The following is a 10,935-nucleotide window of genomic DNA, read 5'->3' as shown; positions in this document are numbered from 1 at the left end:
CACGCCTCTCTCTCCATATGATTAGATTTATATCATATCTAATATTGATACAGAAAAGTTCGGACAGACCTAATGTAGATTTCTGATTTTCACTGTAAAGCCACAAACATTTAAAATGTCTATAACCCACACTTTATTCATGGATGTCAACTCATTAATTTGCATCAATTCTGAGCTCGCACATACCCAACAGTACTTTGGGCCTACAAATTTTATCCCTGTACTGATCTGTCATATCTGTGTTTTTTCTACTAAATATTGATATATTCAAGTTTTGTATATAAAATTGCCAATATCCCATTGCAATCTGAATTTTAGTCAAATCCAATGGATAAGAATCAATTTGAATTCAAATATAAACTAATCAAATTCGGATTTCATTCTAACCAGTGGTAATTCTAATCTAAAAAGGATCTGAGCCTACAAGTTTACCAACCTTGGACTTCAAAGTCCATAAGGTTACATTTAATTTGAAAGAAAAGTTAAGGTAGGAAAATTTGTACAAGGTTTATATAGATTTTTCTTTCTCTTTCTTTTCCTATCTTTTCTCTTAAACCAAACACAGCCTACATCTATCATTCATATCTTTTAATTGTATGCATATTTGATATTGCCAATTTCTATGGAGCAAAAGACCCATTTTAGCTATGTTTGATTTGAAGGAAAAGAAAGGAAAACCTATACAAACGGCCTTAATGAACCCAAATTTGTAACCACTCATCTAAATATCCATGAACCAAACCCCATCAACACCACAGTTTATAAGATCTCACATTTCGTGGCCACAATCAGGAAACCCCAATGAAATGGGAACATAAACATAGCAGCGTTTTGCAATAAAGATGATTGCAACACATCAATTGATGCCTTAAATTTATGCTAGTGTGTTCACATTTCATTGGGGGCCTAGATTGTGGTCAACAGAAATGTAGTGCAAATATCTTAACTTATTAGGCTGTGTTTGGTTGCAATGCAAATAAATTTGTACTGATACAAAGCTATGACAGTGCAAATGATTTGAATGTAAATTCTAATCCATTTTTATTTTAAATTTTAGTTTATTTTGTTTGATTGCAGGTTTGTAGTACGTATGAAGTAAATTAAGACACGAAACGGAATAAAGTAAAACCCAAAACAAGATTAATTGAGAGAACTTACCATTTTTTTTTCATTTGCACTCCCACGCATTTATATTAATGCAAATAAAATTACACTATAACCAAACACAGCCTTAGTTTTAGTTTGTAGTGCAAATTTCATTTGCATTGATTTAAATGCAAAGGAGTATGAATTAGCTATGGGGTCATTCGATAACAGCTGAAGTTTATGAGCCTAAAGATTTATTGCTTTTCTCTTTCTCTTTTAGTTGATAAAATAATTAAATAGTATTGTGATCTACCCAATTTCAATTTCAGCCGTTTATTCCAGCATCTTCAGCTATTATCAATTTGCACCTTACTTTTGCTTCAGTTTAACTGTTTTTATTTGTGTGGTATATCATATTATCATGGGATGAGCCAAAATTAGCACCCCATTAGGGGTGTCAATTGAATTGGATTTGGTCCAATCTGATCCAGTTCAATCCAATCCAATGAATATTTTGAATCATTTTGGATTTGTACAATTTAATGTTTGGACCGTCTAATCTATTCAAATTTGTTTGATTGGATTGATTCTAACTCAAACCTGATTCATTGACACTTATATTATTATCTTCCATCAATGGATCAAATATTAGTTCAATCCAACATAATCTAATATAAATTTATTACGGATGGACCAGGTTCAATCCAATCAATAAATACTTTAGACCATTAAGTTTTGACTAGTCCAATTCAATTTGTCTTATTGGTTTGTCCAATCCATCCAAATTAATTTTAGTTTGAATAGGTCCAATTCATTTGGCCATTGTAATGCTATCCATAAAAAGTGCCCATATGCACATTTCACCGTGCATTAGGAACATCTCCCGAGCACATCCGAATTCCTATATGCGGGTTTGCCTGTGTCACACACCATATACCATTTGGAAAAACAAAATGAGGTTGGATCTAAATTGTTGAATCTTGCACATAATAGATGGCCTAGATTAATTTAATGGTCGGTTCATGGCACACCGTTTAGAATGTCTCGGATAAATGGTTGACTCTTGGCGAAGTGATTTTAGATTTAGATCGATAGCTCAAATTCTCTAGCGTAACTAGAACTAGAACTAGAAGATTTCTTACAAGGTTCAAACGTTTTTGCTAGAACTCCCACATCGGCCAAGTAGAAAATGATCAAGTTCCATGTCTATTCTTTTATGACCATTTGATGTCTTAGAGCTTGTTAACGTAAGCTTCTAACCCGGGCGGGGGCGTTGGTGTGGTCGAACATTGGTTCAATTCCGACAGGTAGGGTGTCGTGTCGTGACTCTTAAAGCGGAGGGCACCGCGTCAGGCTGGTTTCACAGAGCAGCGACAACCTCCCGCTCCCGTCGGTGGAAAGGATGCTTCCCTGATCCACTCATGCCGTAGGAGTCGAGCTCAATTGGACGACTACCTTTATTTTTTTGCTCTCTGATCAACACCAACTCAACTCAGTCTAGCTTTTTCTGTCAAGGTCAAGGTTTCTCTGCTTTTGCTTCGTTGATTTTTTCGATTATGTTGTCTTTGTGTCGTAGCTAAAGTTTCTTGGTTATATCTTTATTCAAATTTGTGTAGCATATTTTGAAATTGCAAATGAATCTGCAGAATTCCATTACAACACCTTTCTTAGCATTTGGGATAACCTATGTTTTTTGGAGTTTTCTGTGATCGTAACTGAATCACCTCCGGCCCATGTGGCATATCTGGGTTGATCGTGGACATCTAGCTCCTGGTAGTTCAGCTATCTCCAATCTCAAATTCATGGCTTTGGTGATATAGGTTGATTGATAGCAGAATTGTTTTGTCTAATTAATCATTCTGGTGGCTACGACACAATTTTTGGCTTGCGTGCTGTATGTTCTTCTTAGAATCAATTCCTTTTTTCTCTTTTATTTTTTCTTAATCTGCAATGCTGTTTCTCCTAACCGGGTTCTACTTAAACATATTATTATAGAGAAAGAACCATATGATCCATTACACATAAAGGGAACCAGAAAGAAATCCTTCACTGGAAATGCCTTTGTTGGAATTGATTTTGGTGTTGATGGTTTCCTTTGAAACTGTAGTCAAGATGTGGATATATGGTGGAATAGCATCTGACCATCCAGATTGTACATTTCATGTTTGAAAATACGTTTGGGTTTTCTACAGCTAGATTGCATTAAAGTGAAGGTGCTTGCAAGTTTTGAGATATGTAAATTCTGGGGTTTATAAGTTGGTCTTGAACTTTGAGTTATGTATTTGAAAATATGTTTGGTCTTCAACTTCATATGAGTTGAGAATACGCAGACTTTGATGAGTGGAATATTCGGGATTAGAATCCTCAATTTTGAGTTAGTGCCATTTTGGTCTTGAACTTTAAAATGCGACAGTTTAGTATCCGAATTTTCAAAACATGGCAATCTAGTACTTCTTGTTAATTAGTTGTTAAGTGACATTTAAAAAGACACATACGCCCTTTGAGTATTATCTAATTTTATTCAACAACCATCCAAATATTGACAAAAAATTAACAGTCTCAAATCCTTACCTCTTCTATTCAAGAAAGTTGAGGTCACCAGATTCCTAGAATGTCCATTCAAAGGTGGCCCTAACTTTCTTGAATGGAAAAGGCAAAGATTTGGGACTGTTATTTTTTTGCCAACGTTTAGATGGTTGATAAAGAAAATTAGTTGACACTTGAAGGGCATTTATGTCTTTTTCAAATGCTACATAACGGTTGTTAAGTACTAGATTATCACATTTGAAAAGTTCGTGTATTGAATTATTGCATTTTAAAGTTCGGAGATCAAAATGGCACTAGGCCCAAAGTATAGGGTACTAATCGGGAATTTTCCGTAAGAAGAAAGCCATATATTTGAGTTCTTTCTTCCCTTCTGGAGAGAGTGCCTAGCATTCTGATATTGTGTTTTAAATGAAACTTGTCCTCAATTCCCCAGTTTAAAGTTGATCTGGGGATAGAGTGTCCAGGGAAGATTACCATGAAAAACCTATTAGATTCTTTTGTTCTCTAGCACTTGTATGGGAGGTGTTCCTTTGCATAGCATTTGGGATTTATTTGGGCATCCAAGAATGATACTCATTTTGATTCTTGAATAAAGAATTGCATAAAATGATCATTCCCTGTATGTCTTTAAACATATTTGATGTAACCATTTCTTGTCACGTACCAATTTTTTGTGATGTATAATTCTTTTTGGTTAAGTACCTCGTTATTTGACCCGATGGTGACGTGCCTTGGTGATGAGCAACTTGGTGGTGAACTCCCTGATGGAGAACTACCTGTTGGCGAGCTCCCTGGTAGAGAGCTACTTGGTGATGAATTGCTTGGTGGTGAACTCCCTAGTGGCAAATTGCTTGGTGGCGAGCTCCCTGGTGGTGAACTGCCTAGTGGCGAGCTCCCTAGTGGAGAGCTACTTGGTGGCGAACTCCCTGGGGGAGAACTGCCTGGTAGCGAACTGCCTGGTGGCGAACTCCCTGGTTGTGAACTGCCTGGTGGCGAACCCCCTGGTGGTGAACTGCCTGGGGGAGAACTGCCTAGTGGCGAATTGCCTAGGGGAGAACTACCTAGTGGACTCGTCATTTGACCTGCTCCTAGGCGGCCTGCAACTCAGAGGATGGTGGAGCTCCCTGGTGCAGCACAACCCGATTGCCTCTGCATGAGGTGATTTCCTCTCCTTTGTAGGTGATGGGAGCTGAGGGACATGCGAGAACTGAATCAGAGGACCCGGGGGTATTTTCCCGGCAGGGACTCTCCGATGCCTAAGTTAGTATTCTGATTACAAAGAGCTTGGAGAGAAATGAGAGAGCTAGAGAGCAGGGGTTACCATCCTTCCCCCCTGGCTTTGGGAATTGGAGTCCTTACATAGTGGTGTCCTCGTGGGTTAGGTGGGTGAAAAGCCTTCGAATGGTAAGACTCATCATATCCCGTCAGAACTAGGGTACGGTGGTGAACTCCTCGAGGTTGTCAGGCTGGCGCTTGTGTCAGGTGGCCAGGTCGGCGCTTGGGCCAGGTTGTTAGGTCGGTGCCTGTGTTAGTCGGTGGGTTGGTGTCTGGTGGGTCGGTGTCTGGGCCAGGTTTTCAGGTCGACGCCTATGTTAGTCGGCAGGTCAGTGTTTGGGCCAGGTTGTCAGGCAGGAGATCTTCCTACGATACGCCGAACTACTCTTCCATACCAAGCTACCCTACAAGTGGCGAATTGCCCACAGGAGCTATGTCGAGCTCCTTGGGCTATGCCAAGCTGCTTGTGGCGAGCTTTGCCGAGCTGCCTGGCTCCTTGGTGGCGAGCTCCTTGGAGAGCTGCCTAGCTCCTTGGCGAGCTCTTTGGTGAGCTACCGAGCTCCTTAGTGAGCTACCGAGCTCGCGAGGTATGCCGTTATGGTTCATCGGTGGGCGTCTTATGGGTTGCTAGGTCGGCTCATGTGCCAGGCTGATCCGGCTAGGTCGCGCAGGCCGTGCAAGCTGTGTCAGGTCGTGCGTAGGCCACGCCAAGTTGCGCGCAGACCTTGCTAGGGCGCGCCAGGTCACTCGTTGGCCGTGCCAGGCCAGCCAGACCGGTGCCCGGGTGGGACACCAACTTGGTAAGTTGTTGCTTGGGTGTTTGCCTAGTTGTCACGAGGTGCCACGTGTCACAATTTCACTGGAGGGCCAAATCTGCCCTCATCAATTGCCCCCCACTCCCAAGCTGAGAGTAACTCAGCGAAGGGAGTAGATTTCTTTTGGCTTGTAAGTCGACGAGCTAGTAAGTGTTGATCCAATTCCTTAGGCTTCGGGAGTTGCCTGTATGTGGCGAGCTGCCAGTAAGGCGAGGGGGTCTCCGCCAGTACAATAGTGTAGCCCTTAGGCTCTGGGGCAACTTAATAGTTCACTTTTGTTGATTTTTCTCCTACTGAGGAAGCGACTGGATATTTAGCAATAGTGTGGCCCGTAGGCTTTGGGAGTAACTCATAGTCTACTCTTCTTTGACTTTTGCTCGTGTCGGAGAGGCGATCGAATCTTAAGCAGTAATGTGGCATGTAGCCTTTGGGAGTGACTTGTAGTCTACTCTTTTTTTACTTTGCCCGCGTCGGAGAGGCGATCGAGTCTTAAGCAGTAATGTGGCCCGTAAGCTTTGCCTATGAGGTGTCAAGCTATGATTGTGCTGCATCAGCTTCGTAATGCCGGTCACCCACTCCTACATGAAGCTACTAGGAGCTCGACTTTCGGGGGCAGCACTACTAACTTTAGGTCGCCAGCTCACACGGGAGCCTTGGAAGGCTTGACCGATAAGGGCGCCCATGTAGTTTGTTGACCGCCAACTCTCGCGGAAGCCACGAAGAGCTTCATCTTTGTAGGGGGACCTCGTGGAGAAGACTGATGAGACATTATCTGAATTGAAAGTAAGGTTGGTAAAGCTACTTAGTCTGTTAGCTCCCTGCATAGTCTTCGAGTTCATAAAAAATGTAAACTATAAAGCGATAGCTTCAATTTCTAAAAAGTGAGGACTTAGATTTGGTAAGATGAGAAATTAGCTTTTGTAGGATGAGAACTTAGCTTTTTGTAACATGTTCCCATAGACGGTGCCAATTGATGTAACCGTTTCTTGTCACATACCAATTTTTTGTGATGTATAAAATTTTTTGGCTAAGTACCTCGTTATTTGACCCGATGGTGATGTGCCTTGGTGATGAGCTCCCTGGTGGAGAGATACTTGGTGACGAACTGCTTGGTGGCGAACCCCCAGTGGAGAACTGTCTGGTGGCAAACTGCTTGGTGGCGAACTGCCTAGTGGCGAACTGCCTAGTGGCAAACTGCTTGGTGGCGAACTGCCTGGGGGAGAACTGCCTGGTGGCGAACTGCTTGGTGGTGAACTCCCTGGTGGTGAACTGCCCGGTGGTGAACTCCTTGGTGGCGAACTGCCTGGGGGAGAACTGCCTGGTGGACTTGTCATTTGACTTGCTCCTAGGCGGCCTGCAACTAAGAGGATGGTGGAGCTCCCTGGTGCAGCGCAACCCGACTGCCCTCTGCATGAGGTGATTTCCTCTCCTTTGTAGGCGGCGGGAGCTGAGGGACCTGCGAGAACTGAATCAGAGGACCCGATGGTATTTTCGCGGCGGAGACTCTCCGATGCCTAAGTTAGCATTCTGATTACAGAGAGCTTGGAGAGAAATGAGAGAGCTAGAGAGCAGGGGTTACCATCCTTTCCCTCTGGCTTTGGGGATCAGAGTCCTTATATAGTGGTGTCCTCGCGGGTTAGGTGGGTGAAAAGCCTTCAAACGGTAAGACTCGTCATATCCCGTCAGAACCGGGGTACGGTGGTGAACTCCTCGAGGTTGTCAGGTTGGCGCCTGGCCGCCTGGGCCAGGTTGTCAGCGACCAGTTCAGCGCCTGGGCCAGGTTGTCAGCGACCAGTTCAGCGCCTAGGCCAGGTTGTTAGGTCGGCGCCTTTGTCAGTCAGCAGGTCGGTGTCTAGGCCAGGTTGTCAGGTCGGCACCTGTGTCAGTCAGCAGGTTAGTGTCTGGGCCAGGTTGTCAGACAGGAGATCTTCCTACGATACGCCAAACTACTCTTCTGTATCGAGCTACCCTACAAGTGGCGAGCTGCCCAGGGGAGCTATGTCGAGCTCTTTGGGCTATGCCAAGCTGCTTGTGGCGAGCTTTGCTGAGCTGCCTAGCTCCTTGGTGGTGAGCTCCTTGGAGAGCTGCCTAGCTCCTTGGCGAGCTCTTTGGTGAGCTACCGAGCTCGCATGGTATGCCGTTATTGTTCATCGGTGGGCGTCTTATGGGTTGCCAGGTCGGATCATGTGCCAGGCTGATCCAACTAGGTTGTGCAGGCCGCGCGTAGGCCATGCCAGGCCGCGTGCATGCCGCGCCAGGTCGCCCATAGGCCGCGTGCAGGTCGCGCCAGGCCGGCCAGACCGGTGCCCGGGTGGAACACCAACTTGGTAAGTTGCCTGGGTGTTTGCCTAGTTGTCACAAGGTGCCACATGTCACAATTTCACTGAAGGGCCAAATCTTCCCTCATCAATATTGAACCAAGATAGTTTCATCTTAAATAAAACTTCACTCTTGAGCACTCACTTTTGGGGGCAGTTGCTTTCTGTTGAACCTCAAGAGTATAACAATAGCAGAAAGGGCAATTTCTTCATTTAAATATCCTTTGCGCAACTTCTTTAGTGACAAAATCACTAATTTTAGTATGAATTAGACGTGAAAAACTCAATGCTCAATATGTTTCATTCTCAAGTTTGGAAGTTCAAGCCAAAAGAAAAGAAAATAATATATAAATGCATGGATTACCAATAAGATGTTCATTGGATACACAAAAGGCGACCCTTCAAATATATTATATTGTCCAAACGAAAAGAAAGTTACCGAGGCAAATAGAAAGTAACTCTTAACTTTTTATTTTTGGAGCATAATGTTGTTCAAGCAATTTTTTGGATGGAAATAAGTCTGGTTTTCAATACTTACTGCCAAATGCTTTGATTTCATATGATGTATGATTGATTCATGGGGAAACTTCCTGATTATGATTCAATGGAAAGTTTTGTTTTCCCATTTCATTTACAAGTTTACAATTGGTATGTTTTACTTGGACTACATACAATTGTGTTAGTTTTCATCACATATCAAATTATTGAAGGTGCGTTTGCTTTCTTTAACCATTAATCCTAATTGGTGTTCTATTGCATACCTAATTTCTAGAACTTTGAGTTGGTTTTCAAACACCCATGTTGGTGGAAGAAAATGTCAATAGCAAATCCATGCATTTTCCTTTATGGGGATCTTTCTTGAAATCCTGAGGTGTAACTCTGATTTCTATTGTTGTGCATTTCTATTCTACTATTTAATGTTTCATTCCAATTCTCATGTTTGTATGTCAGATAACTATAGTGAATTAGAACATCCAACTGAAAGGGAAGGTGTTTTCAAAGTGATCAATGCACTAGCTGTGTATCAGCTCCCAGGCCCTGTACGATAACTTGCTCTTGAAAGGGAAGACTTCTGAGCAGTTTTTCTAACTGTCCATTTTGGTTACTTCCATTTTATTATTTTATGAATCAAAATTGATGGGAAGAATTAAAAGCTTGCCCATTGGAATTGGACGTAAATATATTGATAGGAAATTGTGATAGAAGCATTTTCTAATTTGTTTCGTTGCTGTTTTGTTAGATATCTCCACCTTTTTTAGGACTCTATTTGGGGTTAATGTTGGGAGCATTGGAACTTGGAAGTAGCAAAACTAAAGGCATCGACTGCGTTCAGTCTTGAGTTATGGAACCACATAGATGTAGTAGTTTGAATAAAATAAAATCAAATGCGTTTGCCGGGAGTCGAACCCGGGTCTATTGCTTGGAAGGCAATTATCCTAACCGTTGGACTACAAACGCTTTCATTTAAATTGTCGCACTAGATTCTATACTATCCATGCCTGTTTTTTTCATGAGGCTGAAATAGCAACGGGGATAGCCCATCCCCATTCCCTTAACCCCCATACTTGGTGTTAGCAACGGGGTGGTAATTTTTCACTCTGACCAAAACCTAACAAGCATGGATGGGGGAGGGGGGGGGGGGGCAAAAGGTAGTAAACATAGGTAGGGGCCACAAAATCTAAGAGGGAATTAGATGAGTATTAAGGCATAGTTTGTCGACCTAGGCCCCGATCCGACCCTCCCTAACTATATTTTATTATATATATATATATATATATATATATATATATATATATATATATATATATATATATAATATAGTTCTAGGTAGGTTTAAAAAAATGCAAATATGCAAGTAGGAATGACTAGGATGGGGTGGAGAAAATTTGGAGATCCTCATTCTCCGTGGGGACAGGAATGAGGTTGAAATTTCTAGCCCCAATAGGGTTTGGGGCGAGGCATTTGAATTTGGGGTCAAGGATGGGGCATGCAAAACCCAGCCCCGCCCCACCCTGCCCTGTTGCTATGAAAGAAATAAGAAAAGAAGAATAAGTAGTGGCAATGGTGACTTGCAGTAGCAACAACAATGGTGATGGTTACCTACAATGGCAATGGTGGAGATCTATGTGCTCTCTCTCTCTCTCTCTCTCTCTCTCTCCCTCTTTTTTGGTTATTTTAATTGTTTGAAAAAATTTAAATAATTTTTGTTAAACCACAAACCATTGTTTGGGTTGAATAGTTTAGCCGCCAAATTGTTGAGCAGTTCAATGTTTTTTTTTTTTTTTCTTTTCAAAAGAATGAACTAAGAGGAAAACAAAACTAGATAGGAAACCAATTTGTAGTCTGAAAGGTTTGACTTCTTGGGTCAACGATGGTTTTAAACCATGGTAGAAAGGCTAAATAGTCTGAATTTCCGTTTATAGTCTCCAACGAAGGCATTGTTAGTTTAATGGTCAATACTTAATATACTTCAGTTGAAACTTGAAAGCTACTTAAAATAACGAATTTAAAGATTTGATTAGCTAAATGTTGATCTCTACTGTGGCAGAAAGCTCCACAAGAGCTTGCATTAACGGCTTGTGTCTTAAAAGATTTTTTAACAACATAATCCCTAGGGGCGTGTGGGTTGGGCTGGATTTAATTACAACCCAAGCCCAATCCTAAGAATTGGTTCTAAGGCCCAAACTCAACCCAAGCCTAAGGTCAAGCCAAAACTGTCTAACCTGGGCCCAACCTGTATTGAAATTTGATGCACTTGAGTTGGGCTCAGGCTCGGGTTGTGTTTGGGTTGGTCAATTAGCCCATAGTAAAATTTGATATAAGGCTTTGTTTGTTTTTTGGGAAGTAAGGGCGGGTAAGTTGGCAAGTCCCATAGAAAAGAAATAAACTTATAT

At 42.1% G+C, this 10,935-nt stretch overlaps 1 long non-coding RNA gene and 1 other non-coding gene across 2 annotated transcripts; one reads left to right on the top strand and one right to left on the bottom strand.

Moving 5' to 3' along the window:
• The first annotated feature begins 2,172 nt into the window (after positions 1–2,172).
• Positions 2,173–9,257, top strand: LOC148869623 (uncharacterized). Its single transcript, XR_016106867.1, has 3 exons — positions 2,173–2,601; positions 2,733–2,859; positions 8,993–9,257. It is a non-coding gene; the product is annotated as an uncharacterized LOC148869623 (long non-coding RNA).
• Positions 9,258–9,427: 170 nt separating this feature from the next.
• Positions 9,428–9,499, bottom strand: TRNAG-UCC (transfer RNA glycine (anticodon UCC)). The gene has a single exon. It is a non-coding gene; the product is annotated as a tRNA-Gly (tRNA).
• Between the last annotated feature and the right edge of the window lie 1,436 nt (positions 9,500–10,935).

Source organism: Nelumbo lutea, chromosome 2 (genome assembly GCF_056320005.1).
Source record: "Nelumbo lutea isolate HS-2025 chromosome 2, American lotus-T2T, whole genome shotgun sequence".
Classification (NCBI taxonomy): domain Eukaryota; kingdom Viridiplantae; phylum Streptophyta; class Magnoliopsida; order Proteales; family Nelumbonaceae; genus Nelumbo; species Nelumbo lutea.
The sequence above is the reverse complement of the archived record's forward strand: the minus strand, read 5'-3'. Positions and strand labels throughout refer to the sequence as shown.